This window comes from Nyctereutes procyonoides, unplaced genomic scaffold (assembly GCF_905146905.1).
Source record: "Nyctereutes procyonoides isolate TBG_1078 unplaced genomic scaffold, NYPRO_anot_genome, whole genome shotgun sequence".
Taxonomy (NCBI): domain Eukaryota; kingdom Metazoa; phylum Chordata; class Mammalia; order Carnivora; family Canidae; genus Nyctereutes; species Nyctereutes procyonoides.
The window spans coordinates 74,044,349-74,052,649 of NW_026575125.1; the positions used below are offsets into that span (position 1 = coordinate 74,044,349).

General features: G+C 40.7%; 1 pseudogene; it reads left to right on the plus strand.

Annotated features, from left to right (window-relative positions):
• Positions 1–4,834, plus strand: LOC129517996 (AMMECR1-like protein; annotated as a pseudogene).
• The last annotated feature ends 3,467 nt before the right edge of the window (positions 4,835–8,301 follow it).

Consider the following 8,301-nt stretch of genomic DNA (forward strand, 5'->3'; position numbering starts at 1 on the left):
ATGGAATCCGGGGCCTGTGCTGCTGGAATCATACTCCCAGGATGCGCGGCTCCTAAAGACAGCAGGGTGCAGACAACTCCGTTCCCAGTCACCCGCCTAACCAACTGGCTTCTCCCAAATGCCCCGCCAGCTGCACACTCCAGCTCTTTACTGAGATCAGTCCACAGTTTGTGGTACACTTTCCCCTGGGTGCATTTCCTCTATTAGTGACTTTGGGAAACTGGAGGCTTCACTGCCCCTCCTGCAATTCTGCCCGGTTTCCCTGCTAAGTGCCTTTTCATCTGGGAGGATTTTTTAAAGTTCCCGCTTCTCCGGGCGGGCTTTCCTGTCCTGGAGGCTTTCGCCCCCTGGCCTTAGCCCGGCTCCTTGCAGTGCCACACACCTCCCCGCCCCCCCGGATTATTTTTTATTTTATTTTTTCCACCTTTCTACCTTGCTAGAAGTGAAAACCCTTCTCTCCCTAGTGTTCTGGCTGTTCTCTCTTTAAATCTCAGGTCAAATTCATAGGTGTTCAGGATGATTGGAAAGTTTTCTAGGTAAGTTGGTGGGACCAGGCGAGTTGAGGACTCTACTCCTCCACCATCTTGCCCCCTGCCTTCCCTTGTAGTTTAGGGATTTCCTTTCCCTTGCTGCGTTCGGGATTCTTGACTTATCTCTATATTTTAAAAAGTGTACTACTATATGTCATGGTGTTTGCTAATTTTTGTTGAATTTGGTGGGAGTTCTTTGTGCCTCCTGGATTTGGATGTCTATTTTCTTCCTTAGAATAAGGTAATTTTTCAACTAGAATTTTCTCAATAAACCTGCTCCTTTCCCCCTTTCTTCTTCTTCTGAGACTCCTGTAATATTAATGTTATTATGCTTTATGGAGTGTCTGAGTTCCCTAAGTCTACATTCATGATCCAATTTTTATTTCCCTCTTCAGCTTCATTATTTTCCATAATTTTATCTTCTACGTCCCTGGTACGTTCCTCTACTTCTTCCATCCTTGTTGCCATATATCCAGTTGGATTTGGATCTCAGTTACAACATTCTTTACTTCAGCTTGACTAGTTTTTAGTTCTTTTATCTCTTTAGTAAGGGATTCTCTGGTGTTTTCTTTTTTTTTTCCTCTGGTGTTTTCTATGCTTTTTTCAAACCCAGCTTGTATCATTAGGATTGTTGTTTCAAATTCTTGTTCAGACATATTACTTATACCTGGCCATGACCTCTTCACATTCTTTCTTCTGGTTTGAATTCTTCAGTCTCAGCATTTTGCCACTATTTTGGGGGGGTTTGTGTTAGGAATATCTGTTATATTTCTTGCTCCTGAGAGTAATGGCTATTATTAAGAAGAGGTCTTATACTGTCCAGGGCCTGGCACTTCAGGAAGTGTTTCAGAGTGTTGTTGTATTTTTTTTTTTTGCTCTTTCTCTCAGGTCAGTGCTCTGCAGAGTTTTACTTTGCCTGTGGTGGGGAGTGTTTGGACCTTGTCCAGTGCATGGCATTTTAACTAGGTGTGCTTTGGTCTGCTTTTTAAAATAAGCCTGATCCTATTTTCAGTAGAGCTGAAACTTTGCAGCACTCTATGATTGGTAGATTTGGTGCATGCAAGGATTTATGCTTGTCTTCTGGGAGAGGGACCTGCTATGCTGGTTCTCAGATTGACTTGTCCTAGTAAAAATGCACCTGTAAGATACAGTGGGGCAGGGCTTGATGTAAGCAACTCTAACCTCCACTGGGAGCCCTGTGCTGTTCACTGAAGTCTGTCTGTGCTGATGTGTCAGGCAGCGGTCGGGGGAATACCATCGCCTGGCTCTCTCATCCCTGGAGAGGGTAATTCACACCCACCACTGTTCAAGAAGCCCTCAGAGAAGAGCTAAAAATCTCCCCTCTTGTGTCCCAGACTTCTATCAGTACCCTGCTTTCACCCTGTCTGTGTCTGAGCCATATGCCTGCCTGGTGGCACAGTACTCTTGTTTCAAAAACTCCAAATTTTAGGGAACCTGCATGGCAGGGACTCCTGCTGACCCTCTGGGGGAGGGTCTCACTACGCAGTGGCTGGTACTGGTTTGTCCCAGAAAAGCAGTCACACAACCATGCAGGAGCTCAGTTTATGTTACAGTGCAGCCAAGAACTAGTTTCCAGTTTAGCTGCCTTCAGCAGGTACCTCTGCTGCTATGCTAATTAACAGAGTTGCTAAATGATGCCCTCCTTTTGTCTGCACTGAAAGACAGTGCCACCCCTCCCAAATGCACTCCAAAAAGGGTAAATGTTTCTCTGCTGTGACCCAGAGGATCCTTAGAGCATGCTATACACTCCTGCACCTCTGCCATCTTCCCCACAGGAGCACTGCTAAGCCTGCCAGGCACCACCCTAGCAATGGTGTGGATTTCTAAAACTTCAGACTTTGAGCTCTACTGCTTGTAAAAACTTGTGATAGTCAAACCCTTTCCTTTCCCCGAGTCAATGGTTTTGGGGAAATGCTTTTCTTTCTCAATCCCCTGAATGCTGCTTTCTCTTTCTCTCTCTCTCCTCTTTCCATGATCAGGGCTCCCTCCCCTCCACAGCACTTGCAATTCTTTTCTCCCCCAAATCAACGAACTCTCCACAGTTCCTACCTTCCACAATGTGGCCATTTTTCTCCCCCTAGATGTTCGGTTTGTTCTCTCAGTCCTCAGATCGATTTCTTGTGTAGTTCAGAATAGTTTTATATTTATCTAGCTGCATTTGAGGGACAAAGCAAGCACAGAGCCCCCCTACTACTCTGCCATCTTCTCTCTCTCTCTCTCTCTCTCTCTCTCTCTCTCTCTCTCTCTTTTTTGATGTGTCTGGCTACAGGCTTATCAATTTTGTTGATCTTTTCAAAGAACTAGTTCCTGGTATCATTAATCTGTTCTTTTTTTTTTTTAGTTTTTATATTACTTATTTCTGCTCTAATGTCTATTATTTCCTTCCTTCTTCTGGTTTGGTGGTTTTGTTTGTTCTTCTTTTTCTAGATCCTTTAGGTGTAAGGGCAGGTTTTCATCTGAAATTTTTCTTGCTTCTTCATGTAGGCCAGTATTGCTATAAACTTCCCTCTTAGAACCACTTTTGCTGCATCCCAAAGATTTTTGACCACTAGTTTTTCATTTTCATTTGTTTCCATGTACTTTTTTGTTTCTTTTATTTCCTGGTTGATCCATTAATTTTTTAGTAGCATGTTATTTAACCTCCATGTTTTGTGCTCGTTCCAGATTTTTTCGATGGTTTATTTCTAGTTTTATATTGTTGTTGTCAGTAAAGATGCATGGTATGACTTTAATATTTTTGAATTTGTTGGAAATTGTCTTGTGACTTAATATGTGATCTCTTCTAAAGCATTTGACAAAGTACAACATCATTTCTTGATCAAAACTCTTCACAGTGTAGGGATAGAAGGAACATACCTCAATATCATAAAAGCCATCTATGAAAAGCCCACAGCAAATATCATTCTCAGCGGGGAAAAAGTGAGAGCTTTTCCCCTAAGGTCAGGAACACATCAGGAATGTCTACTCTCACCACTGTTATTCAACATAGTACTTGAAGTCCTAGCCTTAGTAATCAGACAACAAAAAGAAAAAAAAGACATCTGAAATGGCAAAGAAATCAAACTCTCATTCTTCTCAGATGACATGATACTCTATGTGGAAAACCCAAAAGACTCCACCCCCAAATTGCTAGAACTCATACAGGAATTCAGCAAAGGGGCAGGATACGAAATCAATGTACAGAAATCAGTTGCATTTCTATACACGAGCAATATTGAAGAGTTAATCCCATTTACAATTGCACCAAAAACTATAATATACTAAGGAATAAACTTAATCAAAGAGGCAAAGGATCTGTACTTAGAAAACTATACACCATTCATGAAAGAAATTGAGGTTCTGCAGCATTCCAGACCTCAAACACTAAATTAGGATAGGAAAAAGATATTGTGTTCCTCCACTCAAGCCCAGGTTGGTAGTAGGCTGTCTTGGGGTCAGGAAGCCCAAATCATCTGGAAATGGAATACATAGTAATGGAAAACAGTCCTCAACTGTCCTTGACTCTAGTTCAGAAGCTCCTCAAAACCACCAGCAGCAGTCAGGAGAATGTATCAGACTTAAGTCTGGGACTTAGAAACTCTCCCATTACACAAATGAATCCCAAATCTGGAGCACTGAGTACTCCACCCTGGCCCAATAGAACTGCCAACACCACCAAGAATCTGGTGGTGATTAAAGAGACATGCTGCTACTATTTTGACATTTTCTGTTGTCACTTCTATGGCTTTCCACAGCCACAACTTCCTAGATTCACCAATGACCCCTATCTGTTCTTTGTGATGTGGAAGACAGGGCAGGACACACAATCCTGAGGTTGCATTGGAACATTCTCAGCTGTGAATCTTTATTCAAACTCAGGAAATATATGTTAACTAGTTTATCATTTATCACAGCTGATCCCCAAGCCCCTCAACCTGAGAGTAGCTGCCTAAACTTTTCTCTCTTGTCTCCTTCCTTATTAACTTTGAGGTTACCAGTGATTACCATAGAGGGCTATGGGATTCAAATTGAATTCATCAATCAAAAAAGCATCAAATTACAGCTACATATGTATCTGAGGTTGCCAAGAAACAAGACTGGGATCAAATCCAGACAATAGTCTCCTTGCCCAGGAAAGGTGGCCTTAAGTCTCCAATTACCAGAGAACTCAGAAAAACAATCAAACATACCAGTTACCAAAGTGAGAAGGTGACAATCAGTTATGCAGAGTATATTGTTTCTCAACAGCACTGTTTCCAGAATCACACTCTTCATACCCTGCCCCATACAATCATTACTGCTGATATATGAGCTGCATGACCAGTCCCATTCCTTTGTGGCCACCAATGGCTATGATATCATTGAGAAGACTTGGTTTCAGTTCTTTATAGGACTTGAGAACAAAAATTATACAAGATGAGTCTACCTTGCTTAATTTGCTGGAAATCTTCACTCCATCAGGGCAAAATACCAAATAGTTCATTTTATTCTATGTCATTCAAACTTGCATGTGGTATATTTTCCATTCCCATTGTTGCTGATTCTAAATAACCATTAACAAGTTTCTCCTCCATCTTGTCTATTCTTCGTTCATTTGGTGGCAAAGTTCATAGAAATTGTTGGGGACTTGGAAATGCTTTGAAAATATTGTTGCAAAGACATTAATGAAATGATTCATAGGAGGAGGTAGCTAGGTGGAAGAAAGGACCCAAAGAATGATACACCAGTTTTCAACAATGTGTTTAGAGAACAAATTCTTAAAGTGGATTGGATATCAAGCCGGTGAACACAATGTTTTCATAAATTTATTTTTAAAAATTTAGTGTGGTGATACTATGGCTTTCCTAAATGGGCAAATATCCAAATCAGAAGATCTTTTGAATTTTATTCTTTCAGGAATGGGGAAGGGACACAATCTAAGAAGTGATACTCATATTTTTCTAAGCATTGCTGTCTCATTTCTTGGAAGAAATGCATAAAGATGAGCAGATTGGCTTGGCACCATCATCTGTTGTTCACAAGGATATGGAATGTGCATTAAAAATGTGAGACTGACATCAGAATGCTCAAATCAGACAGCATCACTCCCTCTTATTGTTGCAGTGTATTCTCATACCCTGTCATGTACAATGTTAATGAAAAAAAGCTTCTGAAGATGAAGGGTTCATCTAATGATTTCCTGCTGCTTAGAATAATAAACATCTTGTTATAAACAAATGTAATGACAGTTACTCTTGGGTGCCATGAATTGATGTCAGAGTGGTCAGCTCTGGACTAAACTACCCACCTCTATGATATTGGTTATGCAAATATTTACAATGCCATGCTCTTGAAGCTTAGTCTTCCTTGTAGAAATGCTGCTGTATTTGTCTTCTCCAACGTACAGTGTGTTTTTAAATTTAAATTTTATTTCATTGACGGTGGTGTATGATTCCTGTCTTTTAAGAAAATGAACAGAAGATTTAAAAACCCATGAAATGGCAAGGGGGAGAATCAGTGAACAAAAATTGAGCTGATTAAGCCCAGCATCACACCAAAGTGAACTCAGTGGTTTTGGGAAGTGAAGAAATCTTATTCTCTGTGTAGTTCTTCATGCTTTCATACAAATTCAGCAGTGGAAATATTCAAGTTCATCTTGCCTTGTCAAGAGGACTCAGGAGTTGGCCAAGGAAAGCTATTGACTCCATAAGGAATGGGCACTGCCAGTTTCCATCCTGAATGGACCTAGTTAAACATTCTGGAAATGTACAGTTATGATCACCTCATGAAGATATGCAGCAGGTGGTTCTCAGGAAAAATACTAAGTCTGGATCATCTATGTGGCAGCTTTACATAGGGAGATGACAGCTCTGAACTGGAACCAGACTGCCTACCACATGCCTGAGTGAGGAGGGTGAGGAGAGTGACCACATGTGGTGTGAGTGGTAGGTTTAAAGAAATAGGAAATGCATTCTGCTTAGTGTTTTCTTTTTCCTTAGATTGTTCAGCTGAATAATAGGTAATCATTGTTTTTTTTTTTCAGCAAGCTTTATGCCCAGTATTATAGGGCTTGAATTCACAACCCTGAGATCAAGAGTTGTATGCTCCACTGATTGAGCCAGCTGGGCACCTCAAATCTTAAGAAATAGTCTTTTTCTTAAATGATTGACAGTAAGTGAACATGTAACTTTATTTATTTTAAGTAATCTCTATGTCCAATGTGGGGCTTGAACTAATAACCCCAAGATCAAGAGTCATATATACTACTGACTGAGCCAGCCAGAGCCAGCTAGGTGCTCTAGTAACCTTTATTTTAAAGGAACCAATCCTACTTGGCTGGTTTGGTTTGGAGTTCATTTCATCCCCAATTATGAGTGCCTTTGGTCTGAAAAAGTGGGTGTGTCTCATAATATCTGCACATAGTGTTGAAGTTTTGGAATATAGGTGAGGTCCGGAGCCAATGACCAAGAAAGAATTCTTGAGACGTCTTTGGTGCAAAACGGTGGTTTTATTAAAGCATGGGGACAGGACCTGTGGGCAGGAAGAGCTGCTGCCCCCAGCCTGTGAGGGGTGGCTGATTATATACCTAGGAGTTGAGAGGGTTTTGAGGATAGCATACTCTCTAACCAAGTTTGGAAGCAAGGTTTCCAAGACCTTGAGGGGGCTAGTATTGTTGGGAAAAGGTCACTTAGTACAGTCTAATAAAACCTGAGTTATGAAACACTTCAGATGTATATCGGCAGGCCATGTGCTTGGAGGGTGATTGCCAACATGTATTTTGGGGGTTTAGAGATAAAAGGAAATTTCTGAAGGAATTTTTATATGTTAAAGTAGACTTACAGGATCCTGGAGGTTGGGCTAAGATTGCCTTCTGCCCTTAGCAAAGTATGAACATCGAGGCAGTTGAGTCTGTAGAGGGATGTCACTCTCCCTGTTTCAAGGACTTTTCAATGTGCTTTGTCCTCAGCTAGTCCTCTGTTCCCTTATCAATAGGACATTCTCTCTGTAATTATGAATTTTCCTTGTTTTACATAAACTCAAATGTTTTAAACAAACATTTTATTTTGGAGTAATTTTAGATATACAGATAAGTTGCAAAGATAGAGACTTTCTGAATACCCCTCATCTGGTTTCCCCAGTTGTTAACATCTACATTTGTCAAAACTAAGAAACAAACATTGGTACATGATTATAAGTATACTCTAGGATTTATGTGGATTTTACCACTTTGTTCACTGTCTCTTTCTTTGCAGGTTTCAATCCAAGATGCCACATTGCATTTAGTTGTCATATTTTCCCAGTCTCCTGGCTTTGATCACTAAAGTTTGTTAACATTGGATTGTTTCTACTGTGAAGTTCTTTTTTTAAAGATTTTCTTTATTTATTCCTGTGAGACACACACACACACACACACAGAGAGAGAGAGAGAGAGAGAGAGAGAGAGAGAGAGAGAGAGAGGCAGAGACAGAGGCTAAGGGAGGCTCCATGCAGGGAGCCTGGTGCAGGACTCGACCCCAGGACTCGATCCCAGAACTTGATCCTGGGACTCCAGGACCACGCTCTGAGCCAAAGGCAGGCACTAAACCACTGAGCCACCCAGGGATCCCCTACTGTGAAGTTCTTAAACATTTTTGCTTCATAATATTAAAGCAACTCAGCTTAAAGACCCTTTCAACATGAAAGGTTTGTAGTTAAAACATTAAATATGTTTTATTGCTTATAATAAAAATAATCTATAACTTGAGTGTTAATTTTAATATTTGCACAAGACCTGTTTTACCATGAAATGTTA